Below are 23,538 nucleotides of genomic sequence, written 5' to 3'. Positions count from 1 at the left end.
AAGAGGTCTGTAGGGGGCGTGCCTAAGCGCACCAATGTGGCTACCGTCCCTGTCTTATTGTTTCTTTTGTTTTTCTTATATGTACCCATTTCATGTATTCATAACTATGTATATACTTATACCTATTATCTTGTAAGCAATTGACAAATCAAAATAAATAAATAAATAAATAAAATAGATAATAATATACAAACCAAAAAATCCAAAAATATCTTCCCAAAACTATATAGCATTAGCACTTAGACTTATATGCTCTTTCATAATGCTTTACAACTCTCTCTAAGTGGTTTACAGAGTTAGTGTATTGTCCCCAACAATCTCGGTCCTCATTTTACCCACCTCGGAAGGATGGAAGGCTGAGTCAACCTTGAACTGCTGACAGTCAGCAGAATTAGTCTGCAATACTGCAATTTAACCACTACACCACCATGACTCTTAGTACAGCAAAATAACCACTTATTCTAAATTTAAGCATAAATCTTACAAATATGCAAAGCATATATCTCTAATAATAGCAATGAAACATACATTTATATAACAAATCTAATTATCAAATCCTAAAACCAGAACTTCATTTTTATATTTTTCAAGCAAAGTCCAAGCGTGGTCTCCATGTAGAATTAAAGTTAGATAAAAGTTTAACTTTCATCAAAATCTCTGCCAGTTCCATCTCTGCCAGTGCCATCTCTGCCAGTTCCATCTCTGCCAGTTCCATTAGTTTCACAATTATCTCTTCATTTGTTAGCATTTGTATATATTTCTATTTGTGTGCATATAAATGTCTCACCAATGTTGTCATAAATAAGACGAAGTCCCATGTTTTCTTTGAATTTGCTTATCCAGCTTCTTGTTTTATTTTTTACCTACATTTTTAATATTTTCTATATCAAGCCACATATCTGATCCTTAAAACTCTTGGCCTTCTTACATGTCCACCAAATGTAGTAAGAAACACCTTCATCTTGATTACATTTTCAACACTTATTTGATATTTCCTTACACATTTTTTGACAATTTCTCAGGAGTTAAATACCAACAATGTATCACTTCTTAACAAAATTATTTCAAATTACAACCCAGTGAAAATTTCAATCCTTAGTTCACATATTTTCCCATTGTTCCAGAATGGGAAAATACTATTATATACAAAAATAATTGCCCATTTGATACCTTAATTAAAAATTGAACTGAAAATAATAATTTAATAATTGTACATCTTCTTTAGGTAATGAAACATTGACTTGTAAATCCAGTACATCTTGCTCCATAGCCTTCTCCTTGCTTGGCACCTTTAATTCCACATTCAGATTCCAAATTTATCTATTATATATTCTTCTTTTTCTGTAGCTTCATTAACATACTGTCCATTATGATATCAAATGATTTCAAAGACCAATAATCAAATATATCCATAATTTTTTTTTTTTGCTTCATTCAGGACAAACTTATAATTATTATGCCTCAGTGGCGCAGTGTTTAGAGTGCAGTACTGCAAGATACTCCTACTGCAATTTGGCAGATCGAATCCCACCAGGCTCAAGTTTTACTCAGCCTTACATCCTCCTGTGGTGGGTAAAATGAAGACCCAAATTGTTGGGGGCAATATGCTAATTCTGTAAACTGCTTTGAGAGGGCAGTAAAGCACTATAAAGCGGTATATAAGTCTAAGTGCTATTGCTATTCTCCAGTTCCCATTTGTATCAAACTTTATCTTAAAGGCCCGTTATTATGTTTTTGCTTTAAAAAAAATGCCATTTTTCACAGGAATGATTTTTCTAATTAACACAAACTTATTATAGTCCCAAATCCATCTGGACCATGAATTCAGCATTTCTTTTCAAAAATCAATACTCTGAGCACAGTTTTGCTATTTAATCCAAAAACTCTATTTAAAAATTCTTTCTCCAAGGAGAAGGTGATTCATCTCATGAATATTGTTTAGCTTGTATTATCAAGAGTTTTAATATTTTCAAGTCAATAAAGTAGCAAGTCTAAACTGATTAAGAAGTGAAGCTGAATTGAGCATTATACATACATACACACATATACTTATACATATACATACATACATACATACATACATACATACATACATACATATATACATACATATACACATACATACATACATACATACATACATACATACATACATACATACATACATGTAGATATATAGATACACACACAAAGATTCTTGTGATCCATTCATAGGAAGTGCCTACAGAGTACACATGAGCTATCTCAAAAGATATCTCCTTACTTTCAGCAGCCCTGATCCTTCATCCAGCACCAAACAATGTCCTACTTAAAAAGTGATATCTAGCTTGCCACAGCTTTTATCTAGAATTCTCTCCCAAATCTGCCTTTTGGAACATTATTTCTGCTTGAGGATGCAATAGTGGAATGAAACATTTGAGCTGGCGGTGTTACATGAATTGTGCTATTTAGCAGATTTAAGTTTTAAACTGTTTTATTTTTTTTTCTTGGTTTTTATTTTAATTATTTAACTGCTTAGTGTTTTTTGTTTTTAATTGTATAAACTTCCCAGAGTCAAATATGTGATATGGGCAACTATAAAAATTCTAAATTACTAACTACATAAACCTATATTTATCAATTGGAATTAAAATAGGATGCAAAGCTGTGAAAATACTGCATGAATGTTAGATAGGAAATAAAGTATAATTACAACTCAATTATACAACATAATTATTCTATTTACAATTTTACACCACAAAGAAAAACAAAACAACATAGAGATATATTAATCATTGAGTCACAGGAAAAGTAATTGTTAAAAAAGTGAAATCCAAATAACCGTAAATGTAAATATATGATAAGTTAACAAGAAAGAAAGGAAGCAAGGGAGAGAGGGACACAATGGATGCAAAAGATGAATTTGTGCAAATGCTTTCCCACCCATTGCAAGAATCAAAGAGAGCCTGATTGTGCATCAGTACTTTTTGAGGAAATGTGATCCCATGTATGACTAAGGAGAAAATGCTTCCAGAAGTGAGTGGCCCAAAATACACATCTATTCAGTTTGAACTCAGGCAGAGAGAGTGAGCGGAAGAAATACCAGAAATAATTCCATCAAACACTAGAGTCTCACACTGGGTAAAGTACCATCAGGATACTACTGATACCAAGCTATATATATTTGTCCCTGAGGGGACAATTGAGGTTCTTTCTTGATATCTGAACAGTGTAAGTTGGATGGGGAACAACAAACAAGTTTTAGGTGAATGCTGCAGCCAGTTGCATAGGCTGCCAGTTTGCTTCCAGGCCCAAGCACACTACAGTTGATGATCTTTAAAGCCTTCCATGGCATGAGGCCAGATTATCTGAAGGACTGCCTCACCCCATTTACATCTACCCATCCCACCAGATCTGTCAGGAAGGGCATGCTGAAACCCTTATTAGTCAAAGAATTTGTTTGGCAGGCCCCCAAAGGATAGCATTTTCTTGTGTTGACCTGCTTTCTGGTATATCATTACTGCTGGTGAGGTTGGCACCAACCATGCTGGTCTTCTGAAAGCCCTCAAAACTTGGTTTTGCCTGAGGATTCTATGGAAATATAAAACCCATAATATGGTTGCCCTATTTTTGTTATTATAGTTTTAATTGTTTTTATCTGCTTTAATTGATAAACTATATTGATTAACTTTTGTTTTAATTGTGTATACTACCTAGACTCATATGCAAATGAGATAAACTACCTAAATTGTCATAAACAAACAAACAAACAAACTTCACACAGTAACCTACGAAATAGTACCTGTGTATGTGAGACATTCCTAACTTGCTAGAAGTGGCTTGATGTTTCCTGTTTAATCTTGTTTACCTATGAATTAGAATAACGTCTAATAATCAGATTTTATTCCTTTTAACTTCTTTAAAGAATATTGAAAAATGAAAGAACAAGAAAATAATTCTGAATCTTTTTCCCTACACACAACACACTCCTCACCCTATTAGCAGAATGTTAATTTCAACTTGCTATGTAACCTCCTTTTTGTTGGCAGTTCTCATTATGTATTTTTGTAGAGGTTCCAGAATCTTTATATAAAGGTCTGTTACCCGCTCATTTCTTGACAGGTTTTAGCTTATAATTCAGTTGTTCTGCTTGTAGGACTGTCCCTTATTTGAAGTTCTCAGCTAAATAATTTATGAGCACAATTTCAAGCAAGTCATGTTATATTTTAATTAAAAATGATAAACCACAGATCTGCATCCCTATCTGCTACATTAAGCTGTAAGTGAAGGGCTGTGTCAAGCATCCTAGAAGGCTGAACCCACTGAACTAAGGAAGAGAAACATAAATTTCTGTCTTTTGAAAAAAGAGAAATTGTTATTCACGGTCAAAATCTTTTATTCTCATTTTTTTATCACGGTTTCATTTGCATCTAAAGGAGAAAGACCTTTATCACCTGATAATTACTATAAACTGTTTTTAAACAGAATATCCTTCCTCTGTTTATGAGATTAGGACTTGGTGAGCAAGACTAATGACAGCATGCCAGTAGTGACCTTCATCTGCAAAATGAATCATACAGGGCCACAACATGATAAACCTATGTAATTTATTAGATGCACTTATATTATTTTTTTTAGAAATAGAAAATATACTGTAGATCCTGGTTAGGAAAGTTTATTTAGTCTTATTTAAAAAAAATAAGCCTTTATTATTTAGTATTACATAGCATCAAAAAATAAATCCAGAAATAGAAAAAATCCTTGAATGAAGTTTAGCTTTTGAAAAAGTTTTTCATGCATAAATAATTATTTCAAATGAAATGTCTCCCAGAATACCTGTCAGGCACAAACACCCAGAACAGTTCCAAGAAATGGTCAAAGAGGTTTATTCATTGATGAACAACACTGTATAGGAATTTCACCAGATTGTCTGTCTTCCCTTGGGAGAGGACAAATACATCCCTAATATCTCAACTTCAAATATTTCCTTCTCCTTCCCAGAGTCTAAGCTAGAATGTCTTTTAGCTCCTCCTCAAGGCTAGTGGTTTAACTCCTTCTTTTCAGCTAGTGATTCCACCACGATAAAAACATATTTAGACTCCTTATTCTTCTTGTTTTTCATTCTTTTTTAAAAAAAATCAAAAATATCGATTCAGTCTCTCCTCTGCTTCCAGTAAATATTCTCCGCTTATTCTAGAATATAAATTTCATGTAATGATGGAAAGGTTTTGGCAATTTAGGCTTCATTAAGCCCACAAAATGGTCTTTTACCAACATTGTAGAGAAAGACATTGTTGACATTACAGTAACTAGGTGGCACAAAACACATGAATGGAATACACAGCTAGAGGGATTTAAAGTGTTTAAAAGAAACATATGTAAGGAAGTAGTTTCTTATATAGTAGTTCCCAAAATGGATCCAGGAAATTACATATCTATCCGCCTGACATCAAAATCTGGGAAGATTTTAGAAAATATAATCAAGCAATGAATCTGCAAAAGCCTAGAAGCAAACGAAGTCATAACAGAAGCCAGCATGGGTTTGTCAAAAATAGATCATGTCAGACAAATCTTATTGTATTCTTTGGAAATGTGACAAAATTAGTCACATTAAATTAGTGGACCAGAGAAATTGTGAATATAATTTACTTGGAGTTTAGTAAGGCATTTGATATAGTAAACCACAGTCTACTACTTGATAAGATAGAAAAATGTGTGATAGACAGCATTACCACCAGATGGATTTGTGTCTGGCTGACTACCCACACTCATTGTGTAGTCTAAGGAACTGCATCTACATGATGGGAAGTATGCAATGGGATACTCCAAGGCTCTGTCTTAGGTCCATTACTCTTCAATATCTTCTTCAATGATTTAAACAAGGGGGATAGAAGGAGAACTCAACAAATTTATAAAGGACACCAAGTTTGCAGGAATAGCGATCATTCCAGAAGATAGGTTCAAGATAAAGAAGGATCTTGACAGACTTGAACACTATGCCTATCTAACAAAATGAAATTGGATGGTGAGAAAATATTCTTTAGGTAAGAAAAACAAAATGCACATATATAGAATAGATGGTATCTGCCACAATAATAATGACTTCAAGAGGAATCTTGTGATCCTAGTGGATAATCACTTCTCTATAAGCCAATAGCATGCTGCATCTGCCAAAAAACATCACAGTCCTAGGCTGCATGAACTGAGGGATGGAATCAAAATCATGTGACACATTAGTACCACTTTCTAATGGTTTGGTAAGACTACACTTGAATAGTGCATCCAGTTTTGGTTGCCACAATATGAAAAAAAAAAATTGAGACTCTGGTAAAAGTGCAGCAACAAAGATTATTAGCGAACTGGACCAGGGGTGGGATACAAATATTTTTACTACCAGTTCTGTGGATGTGGCTAGGTGGAAGTAGCTAGGTGGGAGTGGCCATGTGACTGGATGGGTAGGGCTTCTTTTTTCTTTTTTTTGTGCAGCACCCCCCGTACTCCATTTTTTTGGCCTCCTAGGTCTCAGGGAAACCTCCACGAAGGCAAAAAATGAACCACAGGGGGGCTGTATAGCACCCTCCTCATGCACCCCTTTTTGCCTCCTGGTCCTCAGGGAAGCCTCCTGGGTGAAGCAGTAAGATAGTGAGGGGGATCCTGGCACAGCTGATCATTGGAACAGCTGATCATCAGGAAGAAAAAAAGAAAAAGAAATACCAGTTTGGCTGAACCAGTAGTTGTTTTTTTACTACAGGTTCAGCTGAACGGTAGCATTTTTTACTACCGATTCACCTGAACCGGGCCAAACTGATAGAATCCCAACATCAAACTGGATGCTTAAACATACAAAGAACAGTTACAGGAAATGGGTATGTATAGTTTAATGAAAAGAAGGAGTTGGGTAATATGAAATCAGTGTTCCAATATCTAAAGGACTGCCACAAAGAAGAGGGGATCAACTATTCTCCAAAGCACCTGAAGGGAGGACAAGAAGCAATGGATGGAAGCTGATCAAGGAGAGAACCAACTTAGAACTAAGGAGTAATTTCTTGACAGTTAGAGCAATTAATCAGTGGAATGACTTGTTTCCAGAAATTGTGGGTCCCCCAACATTGGAGATTTTTAAGAAGATACTGGACAACCATTTGTTTGAAATGTTATAGGGTTTCCTGCTTGTGCAGGGGGTTGAACTAGAATACCTCCAAGCTCCAGTCCACTCTTTTATTCTGAATATATGTGAGACAGAAGAAATAATTATTTTGCTAGGTAACACAAACAGATTGGTGATTATGAATGAAATGAGGGAATTCAGAATCAATAATCATGCCATTTGAAAATCCAACAGGAATGAAAATGGAGACCCTTTGGGGAATATTTGTTTAGAAAAAGAACAGTTTTACCCCCTCTTCCCATATGTGATTTAAGCATAAATCTGTTCTGACCCAGCCAGGTTCCCAGAGAGCAAACACAGACAAACTCAGTAACTCAAACCTTCACAGCTTTAATCTACAAATAAACTTCTTTGTAGATAAAAGATGGCTTGCAGCCAATTAATCCAACCAGAAAAGCCTTGACAGAATTCTTCAGATAAGCCAGTATCTCTACACACAATGCTGGGTCCTTAGAGCTTCTTAGAACGTTTTTGCCTTCTATAGAGCAAAAACCCTTTGAAACCAGGTTTATATTCCCTGGAGGGAGGGGCCATTAATTAGCATTCTTGCTCCCGAGTCACCTATGCTGCTCTTCTATGAATCATCCTGCGCTCACTCACACTTAGCACAGGCTCTTCAGGAACCTCCTCCTCACTGCTGTCGGCTAACCACAACAAAATCTGTTCATACAGACATGTGGAACAGAACTGAATTTTAAAAAATATGATTGATTTGTTACCATTGTGATTCCAGCCTGTATTCACACAAATGACAGCTGGCTTCTGAGATTAGGAATGCACATTCCTTTGTCTCAAGCAAAACCTCACCAGGAGGAAAAAACATTACTTTTGACACAGCTGTCCCAGCCTCTTTGTCTCTGAGGTAGGAAACAATTATGGGCTGCTAAATTCAGAGACATTGTTCCAGGGAAAAAGCAAAAATCTGCTATACTTGAAATGGGGATAAATCAAATTCCCAACAGCTGTGATAAATGTTCAGAATTTCACTAAATATTGACTCTTGTGTCACTTCACGATATCTTTTTCCACTTTTATAAGAAACCATTAATGAGCATGATTTCAAGTATGATTTTCAGATCATCTAAACATTTAGGTAGCTCTCATGCTGTTTATCATATACTTAAAGTGATATGCTAATCAAAATATCATGGGATACAAAGACAAAAATGTAAGATAAGGTTAAGATATATACTTTCACAGCATCTCTATAATCTGATACAAATTAGAAGGATGCAATAAGATCTAGTTATTTACTTACTATATTATACCACTCTGAAAAGATTAATGGTGGTGTAAAAAAAAAGAGGTTGTAAGATTTATAACTGTCAGTCTCACAGGGCAGATCAGAGTAAGAAACAGAGTCCAGGGAAATCTAAAACTACTTTTATTAAGATTGATTATTGCAATAGAATATTGAAAGTCTAAATGTGCTTTACTTCCATCTCCCTCTAATATTCTTGTGAAAATAACGAACTATCTGAGCCACTTTCCTCTCCGCGCTTTGGTTTTGAGTTCCACTTGTTTCCCTGTTGCTCATATGAGCTTTTTTTTTTTTTTTTTTTGCATGGGTATTTGACCTGTTGAAATAATAACTGTTAGAAGAATTCTCCCTCTGGCAAACAACATAATCTCTATCCAACAAACAGGAATAATTTTATACTACAACCTTCAAAGTTTTCACAAAAGCATGATATTTTTTTTTAACTTATAGCATTTATGAAATTTTGTAAAAAATAAAATAAATTTTGTAGAAGTGGGGAATCAATTATAGAACAATACAAAAGTTATTTCATTTGTCTAGAAAGATTGGATTGTCAAAAATAATATGACAGTTGAATTTCAATTACAGGTATTGGGAGACTGCAGTTAAAGAACTAGGTTCCATGTATTTTCCAAGGATCAATTTCCATTGAGGTTAAGCATGATAATACTATAAGGGAAAGGCAGAAATTGTGCAAAAGGAAGAAATTGAAAAAAATCAACTCAACTGAGAGAAGGAACTCCAAAATAAATCTACAAAAGGCAATGACAAACTATTCCTGTTTGGTGCAAAACAAAAAACAAAAACCCAAACCCACTCTTACAGCATGGATAGTTTACAAACTGCATTTGGAAGTTAGAACATTGACCTTAGATCTTGAGTGATTATCCATCATGTTGATATTCCAGTTGAACTTTGCACATAATACATCTGGTGATCTTTTTAAATATTTTGCATACTCATGTGACAAATATTTCAATTATCTGACCTAATTCCTTGTATGATTAATTCAGTGCAACTCAGCCACTGGGAGTTTCTTCTTTGCATACTCCTGTTTAACCTAATATTCACAACTATTTCATCTTTATACATGCCTATTCAAACAAGAAGCTATTTTTCTTATCTAAGGTCTAGCAGTCTAGCAGTTTACATATACAGGTATATATATGAAATACCCCTCATGCATCATCACAAAATCTCCAGAACCATAAAGCCTACAAACTTGAAATTGGGCACATTCCTCTTGGCTTCTAGGTGCTCACTAAGAAAGGATTTTTCAAAATGACTATCAGAGCATTAGTATTTCGTATATTATTATTAACATGCTCTGATGCTAAGGAGTTCTACTCCCCCTCCCCACCTGAAAAGAAATCTGTTTCAAATGCAAAACCGCAGCAGAGGAGTGGAGTTTCCATTTCTGTTTTAGTTTCACAGCAGCAACCAACTTTAGTACAGAACAGTTGAGCTAAGCCATGCCCAGACTCCTTGCTGTCTTTTTCTTGCTCACACAGCAAATACTGCTTCAATTTCCAAACAGGCCTCAACTCTCTCACACACTGACAGGACACTAACCAAATGAATACCAATGGATGCTTGTAGGCAGAGGCATATTTTTCCCTTATTTTCCTCCCCCAAAACTAAGCCCAATCACAAAGCACAAAGGTATTGTGTGTGTGTATGTGTGTGGTGTCTCTGTGTAAAAATAATGGTAGTGGACAAAGACTAAAGCACAGCCATAATGATAGCTGTAGCAGTGCCAAGTGACAGCAACACCAGAAAGATTGAGCATAAGAAGCTGCATAAGTATCAGGGCCCGAAGGAGGAACTGGAAAGAATGTGAAAATTTAAGGCCAAAGTGATCCTGGTGGCTGATAGAAGTACTGGGATTCTGACTCCTAAGCTTATATAATAATTCCAACAGATCCCAGGAACAACATCATAGCCCTTTGTCCAGAAGATTGCAGTGCTAGAAATAGCTAAGATACTTCCAGAAACCTCAAACTTCCAGGCTTCTGGTAGAGCAGGGGACCCCAACCACCGGTCCACGGACCGGGACCGGTCCGTGGAACAAGTCCTACCGGGCCGCTGGTTTGCTGGGCGCTGCCATCTTGTTTTGATGAAAAAGTGCTTCCGGTGAGCTTTTCCGGGTAGAAAGCTCACCGGAAGCACTTTTTCATCAAAACAAGATGGCGGTGCCCAGCTGATGTCAGTACCGGACCGCGCCATAAAAAAGGTTGGGGATACCGGGCCGCGGCGTAAAAAAGGTTGGGGATCACTGTGGTAGAGGACCCAAGATTGAAACAGAATGATGTGTACCTTCCATGGATTGCTGGACCAGAGGCCCTAGCAAAGAAAGAGAAGAAGTTCCAATATGGTTCCCTCCACCAATTCACTATAGGTAAATTGGTAAAGGGTAGTATTCTAAGGAGGATTTGAATAGCATGTACATAATATGCTGCAAGAAGAAAGGTCACTTGCAGTCATCCACCTAACAGCTTGTTGACATTTTTCTGGAAGAACAATAAAGGACATAATTTCATGCAACCACCTGCTGAACAAATTTTCTAAGGAATAAAAGGAATTCCTTCAAACTGAAGAAAGGCTCATAAATGTAGACTTTGCAAATCCAGAAAATCCATATAAAACCCAAATCAAGTTTGAATTTCCCAGGAAATATTTGAAGGTGTCTAATTTTATTTATTGCTTCAAATCAATTCAAAGATTCAACTCAGAAATATAATTCTATCACATCTATTTTTAATTGAAAGATCACCTGAACCTTCATACAATTTCATTAATACTTTGGAAAAATGCAATATTCTAAAGTAATCCAAATAAAAAATAATCTTATATATTTTAAAATCAGTGACATTTATATTCTTGGGCTGTTGACTCAGACTAAAAATAATCCTTTTCTTTGAAATGAATCAGAGAATCACCTTAACAAGAAGGAATGAAGTGAATTTTAGTAACTGAATTATTTTCTGTTACCAATTTATGTCCTAAAATATAAGACCACGGCCTTTCAGAATTTTTTCTTCTACCTTTTCCATGAGCTGGCAAAGAAACAGATATTTTTTTAGTGACAATTCATGAGGCTGCATACATCTATTTGCATCTTCTGATTCTTTCTCCGCCTAAAAAGTGACCTTTACAGTCATTTATTTGGATTTGGATATTGAAAGGGGGAAAAATTGAACCATTTTTAAAAGGCTCTTGCCTTCTAAATTAAATAAATAGATCATGCTATGGCACTAAGACTGAAAATTTGTCTGCCCTAGCTTTATGAGAGCTATAGAAGAAAGGAAAGGATTATTAGATAATTTTCATGGTCCTCTGGATCAATGCCAGGCAGCATATGATTAGCTTAAGAAAGTCAGTATATATATTAAGAAAGTATATTCTATGTATGAGAGAAAGAGGAGAAAAGAGATAGAAGATGAGAGAGAAATATTTGTAGTTAGTACATCATTGATTGGAGTAATAATTTATTCCTTAGGGATCTTGGTAACAGTTTCATTCACTTTTGTGATTATCTTAACTTTTCTTGACATTATAGCTTGTCTTTCTTGCCATTATAGCTTGTCTTCCTATTTGATTATCCCTCTTGAGAGTAAATACATTCTTTTCTATTCTAGGCCTGCTTAGATGACCTGTATCTTTATCTTGTAAACAGCTCTTTTTAGTTGTGTTTCTGAGCTACATTTCTGCAGCTGTGGATATATGTTTGGTTTATAATAACTTACAGAATCTGCCCCACTTTCCTCTTATCCTATAATAAATTCTGATGGGTGTGTTTTAAGTCCCTTAAGGTCAGTGTGCTTACAATGGTTTTTAGAACACACACACAATACCAAATATATGAACAAATATATAATTTAATAGAAAAAAAATAGAAATGGGAAGGAAAGGTAATAATTACATTTTAACAAATGATATCTCTATATTTCATAGCATTTAGCCCATAAAATATTTTAGTTATATATTTTTTACTATTATTAACTTGAAACTGAACATATAACATTCCCATTTTTCCTTATCACAAATTTATTTTTCAGCTTCTTTCCAGAGATGTTTGTTGTGTGGTATAGGACACCAGTGAAGTTCTTTTTGACAAATGGAATTCAGAGTTCTCTTTGGCATGAATCACAAATTGTGCCAGATTTCATATTCAGGCCTTTGCATCTTGGAATTAATTCTTAGTCACCTTTGATATCAAACTTTATAAATCTATTTTATATCTACTATGTAAACACAAGCACAATCTCTTGAGTTTTGTTCTTGTAAGGTCACTTAATCATTTTGAAAAAGATTGTCCTCATTTGGAAAATCATTTTCAGTTTCATTTCAGGACTGTGTACTTGTATGTGCTTGTATTTGTTAAGTTAAACATAACAAATAATAACAAGTTGCTAATCACAAATTTAAATGAAAAGTAAAAATAAAATAAAATAAGCATTGGTTGAACGTGAGTTGTATCATACACACACTCTGATTTTCATTGTCTCTGATCACAGAGATATAAATACTGAATGAATTTCTATATTAATAAAATAATAGAACTTAAGGATATAAATATGATTATTTTACTTAGTGATTAGTGGAATAGACACAGGATAGCTATACTCCATTTCATTTTTTCTAAGTCACTAAGTATGTGATCCACTCACTAGTTAGATCATGCTTGCTTAATAGTTATACTTACGTATTCTTTGGAAATGGATCAAATGAGTTCTGCTAAGGTGCCAGAGCTAAGTTGAAAAGTCCATAATGAATTTGGAAGTTTATTTGTGCCAGCAATGGTAATTTAATACCGTTAGGTTTGTTTTAATAAACAAAGAAGGCATCTTATTAAAAAAGGGGAACCTAAACTTGTAAGTCCTCTATTTCTATTCTTTTGGCTTCTACTATATTGGGGTAAATGATTGGAAGGGGTGTGTGTGTGTGATAAATATAGAAATAGACAAAGAAAGAAAGATGTTTCTGGATTTGTGTGGATTTTATAATGTGGCTTGCCATAGCACCTTTAATTGAGGTATACTAGAGTTGGTTAAATACTACCTTTTATTATAATCATATTTATTCATTGGTATTCTGTGACATTGAAACCAGTGGGAAATTTATATTCATTTTAGGAAGATTACCTTATACTTATACTCTGTGAATGCTTTATTTTTTATTTTTTGCTCTCAAATTTTGACACATAGAAAATGGCAGAAGATTGAAGCTGGAACATTTCTATTTAAATATTTGAATTTCATCCAACAATTCTAATCAGGAAAAGATTCTTCTGTAACATATTTTTTATTATTATTTCTTGACAGTGGACTTATGACAGACTTTAGGTTAGAATTGCCATTTCTTGCAGTGGACTTATGATAGAATTTATGATGGGTTGGATATACATGGCTACCCTATTTATTAATTTCTATTTCCTTCAGTTAAGAATACTTCCAAAATATCATCTATTAAAAGTGATACTGAAAGCAATTTTCTATTCTCTTCCATAATGTTGTAATTGATCATAAAAGCTAATTTTGAATTCCTACACTGTAAAAACCATTAATTTTCCATATTTGAAACAATATGATAAAGCTTGAGTATACAAATAATATTAGAATAATTGTTCTGTTTTCCTCTAAATTTTTGGAGGAACCTTCCACTCACACACACACACACACACACACACACACACACACACACACACCATAGCACTAGCCAGGGGGTTATTATTTTCTGCCTAGAATCCACTTAAAGCCATTTTGTTTTGAGTGTTGTCCTATTCAGCCATTTAGCAGCTTCCTGTGGTGCCATCATTTGTAGACGAAAGAGTTGGAAGAGGAACAGAGAGTGAAGACATTTATGCCTAATGAAAATGTCTGGCACCAACAATGATCCTGGTTTTGTTCACCACAAAGCCCAGAGGGCCATACATAAATCTTAAAAAGGCCAGCATCTGTTATTTCAGCAGCAAGTTATATCCTTAATGGTATTTAAGTGTCTCTGGAGTGTAAACTGCCAAGTAATATAGGGATAAAGGATTATAATATAGGGCTAAAGGATTATGATTTTTTTTTCAATTATAAAAATTGACCATTTTATTGAAGGAAATACATAAATAAAGTTGTCACATTACAGAAAATCTCCATTAACAAGAAGATATCCTGCCTTTAATAGTAATAGATATAAACATAAAATATGCAAAATATGTTTATTAAGATAGGCTAAACATGATCATTGGTATTAAGGCATATATAGTTATGAAAATATGATTTTAATCTATAACTGTCATATCTCCTTTAAATAAATTTTAGTACTTTCAAACATTTGAATCTACCCATGGATGTTTTATAATTTTTTTCTTCTACATCTGAATATTATTAAAAGCTTTCTAACTAAAAACAACAGGAACTTAAAGAATAACTGAGCATTTAGAACAGCGTGTGTGTATGCACACACACACACACACACACACACACACACACACACACACACCTACACAGAAAAAACAGTAAGTTACCTGAACTTGAACCTGTTGCAAAAATCCCTAGCACAAATATTAAAAGATGCTAATATCATTTATTTGATATAGTAACATCAAATATAAGCACCAATTTATTGAAAGAAGTAACGTGCAGAATCAGAGGGGGTATTCAGCAAGTTCTGACCAGTTCTGGAAAACCGATAGTGGAAAATTTGAGTAATTTGGAGAACTGGCAAATGCCACCTCTGACTGGCTCCACCCCCATCTATTCTCTGACTCTCAAGTCCCAGCTGATCGGCTGGGTCTTCTTTTGTTGCCCTGCACAGGAGAATGGAGCTGAAAAGCAGGATAGTGGAGTGGGGAGGGAATGGAAATTTTGCAGTATCCTTCCCCTGCCACACCCACCAAACCACACCACACCCACCAAGCCACGCCCCAAGAACCAGTAGTAAAAAAAATTGAATCCCACCACTGTATAGCATGGTGTGGTTATAACTGAAAATCTTCAATATGAAATCAAGAAGAAAAATGCCAAACAGTACATCACATAAAGGAAAATTGTTGTTGTTAGTTGCAAAGTCATTTCTGACTCATCGTGACCCCATAGACAACGTTCCTCTAGGCTCATGCCTACAGCTTCAGAGACTCCATCCAACCACCTCATTCTCTGCCATCCCCTTCTTCTATTGCCCTTCTTCTATAAAGGAAAATTAGGCTGGAAAATAAGATCAGCAAGCTGAGATCAAAATGCAAGCAAGCTGGAACAGATAAAAGCTGAAGTACAACAAAATCAAAGGAAACCTGATTTTTAAAAAAAAGAAGTTGAAGGAAATATTAGAAATAATAAAGTATTAAATAACAACTATAGCCAAGAAAATCAAATGCAAAGCTCAAATTGCACGCCAGAGGCAGAATGTCAAATTTCAGTTGAATCAGAAATCATCAGTGGAGAGGCTGTGACCAACCTACATCTGACAAGACCTAGCAAAATTCTGGATACTGCTATGGAACAACTGAAAGAAATAGGAGAATGCAGCTTCAGTAAAGGAAATGGGTATGAATAAAAATAAGCTAAAATGAAATAACTTGTGATAATAGCAGAAATGGTGGAGAAACATTTAAATAACCTTTATTATACTGTATTTTTCAGAGTATGAAACACTCTTAAGAGACACATCTAGCTTTTGGGAACAAAAACAAGAAAAAAATGTGCCTCTGTCTCTGCCTCCCAGCAATTTGCCTCCTTGCAGCAAACAGCAAACATCCTGGTCAGTTTTAGCACAGCCTGATTAATTCAAGCAGCTGATTGGATCAGCCTCCTGATAATCAGCTGTTTCAGGCTGTATGGATTGCCAGTGCCTATTGCGTGCCCCTTTTTTTGCCTCCACATCCTATTTTTGGCCTTCGATCTCCGCCACCTGGAACGGGCCAAAAATGAGGCATGCAAAGGCCAAAGACAGGATGCAGAGGCTGAAAATGGGACATGTGGAGGTGGCAATAGGCGATGGCAATCCCTGCTGCCTGAAACAGCTAATCGTTAGGTGGTAGGTACCTTGGCTGAAATTCCAAAACCATTCGACTACCACTTGAACAGCATCAACATTGACAAAACTACCATCAATTAAAGCTATAATCAGTCAATTGTAAAAGGCAGTTTATATCCTGCAATGATACCTTTAACCTCATCAAATATCCACATCTGCCTATCTCAAGTCCAGGATAGAGGAAGAACTATATAGTTAGATAAAAATTCCAAATCCAGTCTGAACATCTGGCTGACTGTGCAACAAATCATAACAATAAAAAACACCAAAAGAAGATTTCAAGCTTTATTGTGAAATGACTAGATCAGAATGTATAACTTGGCTATTTGCTTAGAATGTTTTCTCTTTCAGGATGGGCAGAATCTACATTGGTTTCACTCAGATTTTAATAGTTTATTTATTTCATCAACCACTCATTAATACAGTCCTAATTGAACTGTAATTATTTTTGATTGTCATTTATCTAAGCAACAGGAAAGCAAAGAATAGCCAACAAGCTGTAAAATATATATATTTTTCTTTAAAATTTAGTTTCTAGAAAATAATGCTTGGGGATGAATAGCAATGTTTAAATATTAATATGGCACAGTCAGAACATGTTATTCATTTGACTGAACATTAACAAAACCAGTCTTACAAATTATTCTAAGGAATAATACTATTGAGAATTGGTATTTCTTTTATGAAAACCCTTTGGGAGAACTTCAATGATAAATTAACTTTAATACTATAGATCAGGGGTGTCCAACCTTTCACCTTTCCTGGGCCACATTAGAAGATGAAAATTTGGTTTGGGCCGCACATAATTAAATTAAATAATTAATTAAATTAGATTAAATTAAATTAATAAAATAATAAAATAAAATAAAATAAAATTACTATTTATTATTTATTAAAAATTATTTATTTTTTATTTTATAATTTTCCGGCCAAATTTTGCGGGGTGGGGGGAGGGGTGGGAAGAAAGCTCGCCCGCCTCGCGCCTACCTCTCCTCCTGCAAATTATTTTTTTTTTATTAATTTTCCGGCCAAATTTTGCAGGGAGGGGGGGAAGAAAGCTCGTCCACCTCACGCCTACCTCTCCTCCTGCAAATGCAGCAGCGGTGGCAGCGGCGGGGGCAGAAGCAGCGGCGGCAGCGGCGGCGGGGGCAGAAGCAGCAGCGGCGGCGGCGGCAACAGCAGGAGGTGGCGGGACAGGACTTTTGGGCTGCGGCTGCCCGCCTTTTCTGTTGCTTGCCTTGCCCTGCCTCACGCCTGCCTCTCCTCCTCCTCCTCGCTGGATCTTTCATGAAGGTTGGGGTGGGCGTTGGGCCGCATTATGAGGTGACCTGGGCCGCATGCAGCCCGCGGGCCGCGGGTTGGACAAGCCTGCTATAGATGGATCACACTGAAGTTTAGGGTTTTACCCTCAAATCTTGGACCAAGAATGGAAAGGATTTTAATCAATATTTTACTATTACTTCTTCATTTTATTTTGTTTTTACACTGCAACTCTTTTAAATGCTGTTACATTTTTCACCTAATTTACGCAAATCATTAGAATGACTTAAATCTCATGGTACCTTCATGAGAATGAATTTGCAATTGGCAAGAATCTTAGATTTGAAATGTTACAAATTCATAAAGGCAATAATACAAAGCCTTATTTTTTTAGGTTGTTAAGTAAGCTGCTGAAGTATATAAAAATATAACTCTGTGGCTTTGATTTGTGATATTTCAAACAGTACTCATACAGTACTCAGTAGCAATAACTGAGAATCACATTATTATTCATAATTCTAACACTACATTCTGATTGTTGACTAAAATAATGAAGCTGAAAACCTTGAAAATTAATATGCTAAAAATGGTAACCATGAAAAAGAAAAGTACATAATATTTAAGCAATGTTATACCAAGTGGACAAATGGCTATTAGATTTTAGGCCATGTAGTAATGAGGAAAAACTATGGATTCTTACAACAATGAATTCACAAAATAATCCACATGTTTAGATTTCATACCATGTGACAGAGGGGAAGATATAATTTCAACTTTGCAAGATTCTATTAATGTAATCTTACAATAAAAAGATAATTAGTATTCCTGGTTGTGCTTCATATTTGGACAACTTTGTTAGGCTATTATCAGTCTTGTAAGTCTCAAAGTAACCCTGCCTTCATTCCTCAAAATTAAGGAGGATCCCTTTTGAGATGGGTTTTCCACTTTCAACTGAAATTTCATTTATCTGGCCATTGTCTAAGCTGTGGCTCTTCCTCCTGTTTTCCAAGGTCACTCCCACATACCATTTAAGCAAGGTATTTCCCAATCTTACCTTTGATAGTTCCCCTATCCATTAAATTGTTCTTCAACCCAATCTATATCCATTGCTCCTAAATGCAGGACCAGAACCAATGGATTAAAAATACAAGGAAGGAGATTTAGGTTACCAGTCTGCTGTCTGCCATACCAGCTGTTATCTAGTAGAATAGATTGCCACATTGTGTACTGAGTTTTCCATCATTAGAAGCCTTCAATGAGAGCTTGAGTGAGCTTCTGTCAAAAATGATCTAGTAGATTCTGTTCTTTATATAGGATTGTACAAGATTATCTGTAGGAAATATTCCAATATACTATGTTATTTTTTACTAATATTGAAGAAAGGAAAAATAATATGGGTATGAAATTGAAAATGTCTTCTGTTAACATACTGAATTAGGGATTGTTACAAACTAAGCAAACTCATTCATCAATAACCATACTAGCTTTACTTCAGCAGCAGGCTCGTAATCCTGCACTTCTGATTGGCCCGCGGATAAGCGAATCGTGATTGGCCGCCTCTGGCTGACCTGATTGGCTGACAGCAGGCCGTCTCTGATTGGACGCTTTTAGAGCGGTTAATTCAATTTCATTGGTTGTTGTGACAGCAGCCAGCTCTATAAAAGAGCTGCTGCTGCCCAAGTTGTTGTTCTGTTCTGTTCTGAAGTCACTATTAAAGAGTTGAGTTGAGTCACTATAGATGCCTCGTCTCCGTTATTGCGCCCACTCCTCCAGATCTAACACTGGCGACGAGGGTGGGATGCGGAGACGATAGAGCTGACTGAGCACTCGCTGAGTACCGAACAGAGCACGTGGCTAAGAGCGTGCCAACAATGGCAAGATGACCAGCGGCACCATACCACCCGCTCCATTTGACCCGGCTAACAAAGACTGGGACTCGTATATAGACAGGTTCCAGATGTTCCTGGAGACCAACAATCTGAAGGACGCTGCGCCTGGCAAGAAACGAGAGGTCTTCCTGACCCATTGCAGGCCTGCCGTTTTTAAAATGGCTAAGGCACTTGCTAAACCAGCGGAAGTTAAGACAATGGATTGGGATACCCTCGCACCAATCCTCCGGGCCCATTATGCACCCGCGGTGCCAACACTTATCCGAAGACACGAATTTTACCAAAAGGACCAATGGAAAAACGAGAGCGTTGGAGACTTCATCGCGGACCTCCGGAACCTGGGAGGCCTCTGTGGTTTTGCAAACCTCGAGGAAGCCATGAGAGACCAAATAGTTCTGGGATTAGATGACCACGCGGCGCAGAGCAAGATCATGGCCAAAGGGGACATAGACCTCGCAGATGTCATCGCCGACGCTACTGCAGCAGAAGCAACCAGGAAGTTGGCCGCTCGAATGCGCTGCACCAACGCACCACTCCGCCAACTCGCCAGTGATACTATGCCTTTTTCCGAGAGGCACTCAACAACGACTCACCATGAAGACCTCGAATCCTCGTCTGATAGTGAGGAAGAGGAGGTCAACTGACTCAGGTCAGAGCATGACCAGCGAGACCAGAAGAGCCAGAAACCTGCGTGTCAATGCGCCGGTTGCGGGGACAATCACCCGCGATCTGACTGCAAATTCCTCGACGCACTCTGCCGTTCCTGTGGAAAGAGGGGCCACATCGCAAAGGTCTGCAGAAGCAAGCGAGGGTCGAGTCCAATCCGAAGAACAATGGGCAGCCCATCTGTAAATCGGGACCGTCTGAATCACCAATGGAACCACTATCACTACAGAAATCGAGAGCCTGCTGCGTCAGCTAGGCGGGAAGAGGCGCATCAAACCATTACCATTGGTCACGCATCATCCTTGGATGCAAGAAAGATCCGAGTGAAGGTCGCCATTGAGAATCGTCCATGCGTAATGGAAGTAGACTCAGGATCGTCCCTATCAATGGTCTCATGGAAAACCTTCAAACAGCTGATCCTTGACATCCGTCGCCAGGACCTCAGCACCCAAAAAATCATATTAAGGGACTACCAGGGAAACAGGATTCCCGTTGCCGGTTCTCGCCACGTCCAGGTGTCCTTCAAGGACCACACCGCAACTCTGCCTATTACCATCGTCGATCGAGACCGGCCCAGCTTGTTGGGGTTACAGTGGTTCGCTCCACTGGGAATTGAACTAGCTGGCATTCACCAGACCGGAAGCAGCGACTGGGAAGCGGCCCTTGTCCAGGAGTTCCAGGACGTGTTCACCAAGAAGCTAGGCAAGTACAAGGGATCCCCCATATCGTTTAGCCTCAGCCCCGATGTTGCGCCCATCCGCCTTAAGCCTCGTCGAGTGCCTTTCACACTCAAGCCAAAGATTGATGAACAATTGGATAAATTAATAGCTTAGGGGGTGTTGGAACCGATCGATCACGCCCGTTGGGAAACCCTGATTGTAACACCCATAAAGCCTGATGGATCGATAAGAATTTGTGGGGATTACCGGGCCACCCTAAATCACGTGCTTCAGCAGAGTGCTTACCCGGTACCTGTGGTCCAACATCTTCTTCACTCCCTGGGCGGCGGAAAAATATTTGCAAAATTGGACCTTGCCCAGGCATACCAGCAACTACCCGTAGATGCAGAAACTGCCGAGGCCCAGACTATAGTCACGCACAGAGGTGCGTTTAAATGTAATAGACTCCAGTTCGGAGTGAGTGTAGCACCAGGCATTTTCCAAAGCCTGATGGAGAGACTGCTACAAGGCATAAAAGGAGTCGTGCCTTATTTCGATGACGTATTGATAGCTGCCCCCACTAGAGACGTATTAGAGAAACGACTCAGAACGGTTCTCCAGAAATTCAAAAACGCTGGGTTGAAAGTAAAAAAAGACAAGTGTCAACTTTGTACTGAGAGGGTTGAATTCCTGGGGTACCTTCTTGACAAAAAGGGAATCCATCCTACTGAAAAAAAAGTAACTGCAATAAAAAATGCCCCAAGACCCAGGAATAAAACAGACCTCCAAGCCTTCCTGGGACTCATTAACTTTTATAACATCTTCTTGCCCCAGAAGGTGACTGTAGCTGAGCCCCTACATAGACTACTCGACAAGAAGGCTTCCTGGGTCTGGGGACATCGGGAAGAACAAGCATTCCAGCAAGTAAAAGATCTCTTAACCTCAGATGCTGTATTAATGCAGTATAACGAGACTTTGCCGTTAACTGTCACCTGCGACGCTTCATCGTTTGGGGTGGGAGCCATCTTAAGCCATGTCCTACCAAACGGTAATGAAGCACCTATTGCTTTCTTTTCACGAACTTTATCAAAGACTGAAAGAAACTATAGCCAACTCGATAAAGAGGCTCTCGCTATTGTATCCACTATTAAACGTTTCCATGAATATGTATATGGCAGACCGTTTACCATAATAACCGATCACAAGCCATTGCTTGGCATTTTAGTGGGAGACAAACCAACTCCCCACATCCTATCACCCAGAATGACCCGTTGGTCAGAGTTTCTAGCCGCATACGATTATCAACTGCAACACCGCCCGGGGAAAGCCATTCCCCACGCTGACGCCTTGAGTCGTTCTCCGCTACTGGAACCCATCGACGATCCAGCTCCAACTTTAACTGCACTCCAAATTGAAACTCTCCCTGCACCACCCCTGACTGCACGAGACATCGCCGCGGAAACAAAAAAGGATCCTGTAATCGCTCGAGTCCTCAGCTGGGTGGAACGAGGTTGGCCTGACAACGAACCCAACGAAACCTTCGCGCCTTTAAAACACTGACAGACAGAACTGTTCTCCCAGAAGGGCTGCATCTTGTGGGGAGACAGAGTCGTCATCCCAGAAAAATTACAACATACAGTTCTAAAACTGTTGCACGATGGTCATCCAGGCATTGTGCGAATGAAGGCATTGGCAAGAAGTTACGCGTGGTGGCCAGGTATCGATAAGCAGATAGAAGCCTGGGTGGCCACATGCAACAAGTGCTAGGAAATCTGCGCTGCCCCACCGAAGGCACCTCCAACTGAATGGGACGCACCTCGTGGTCCCTGGTCCCGCATCCACATTGACTTTGCGGGACCCACCAAGGGATCCACTTTTCTCATAACTGTGGATGCCTATTCCAACTGGCTCGAGGTCCACAAAATGAAGAGCACCACCACAGAAGCCGTCGTTAAAAAATTAAATAGACTATTCTCTACGCACGGATTGCCTGACATTTTAGTCTCAGATAATGGTCCCCAATTCACTGCCCTAGCATTTGAACAGTACCTAGCCGGCCGGGGCATCCGCCATGCCTTACCTTCGCCGGCTCACCCTGTGGCCAATGGCAGGGCTGAGCGAATGGTCCAATTCATAAAAAAGACCTTGCACAAGATGGAACATGGAGACATTGATGACAAAGTAACCAGAATGCTTCTCCTCCAACACATCACCCCGCACAGCATCACAAACAAAACCCCGGCCGAACTTCTGATGGGCCGGAAACTTCGCTCACACCTCGATCGCCTACACCCAACCTACATGCCAGAAAAACCTTGCGGTTCCAGCAGCAAGTGTCGTGCATTCAAGGTAGGCGACTTAGTCTTTGCAATAAACTTCTTGGGTGATCCATTGTGGGTCCCCGCTACTATAACTCAACTTACGGGCCCTAGATCTTACCATCTACAAACTAGCGATGGGAAATTATGGAAGCGCCATATAGACCAACTTCGTTCCCGATTGGCACCTAACCCTATCTCAACCCCTGAATCTCAAACTGGGGGGGGGAGGGAAATCGAGGGGGCCAAAATAGAAATAGCAGATGACCCAATAATTGAAGCCCAGCAGTCTGCACAACCAACCATGGGA

This window comes from Notechis scutatus, chromosome 4 (genome assembly GCF_049901735.1).
Source record: "Notechis scutatus isolate UNSWTSFEM ecotype Mainland chromosome 4, rNotScu1.2, whole genome shotgun sequence".
In the NCBI taxonomy this organism is placed as follows: domain Eukaryota; kingdom Metazoa; phylum Chordata; class Lepidosauria; order Squamata; family Elapidae; genus Notechis; species Notechis scutatus.
The sequence above is the reverse complement of the archived record's forward strand: the minus strand, read 5'-3'. Positions refer to the sequence as shown.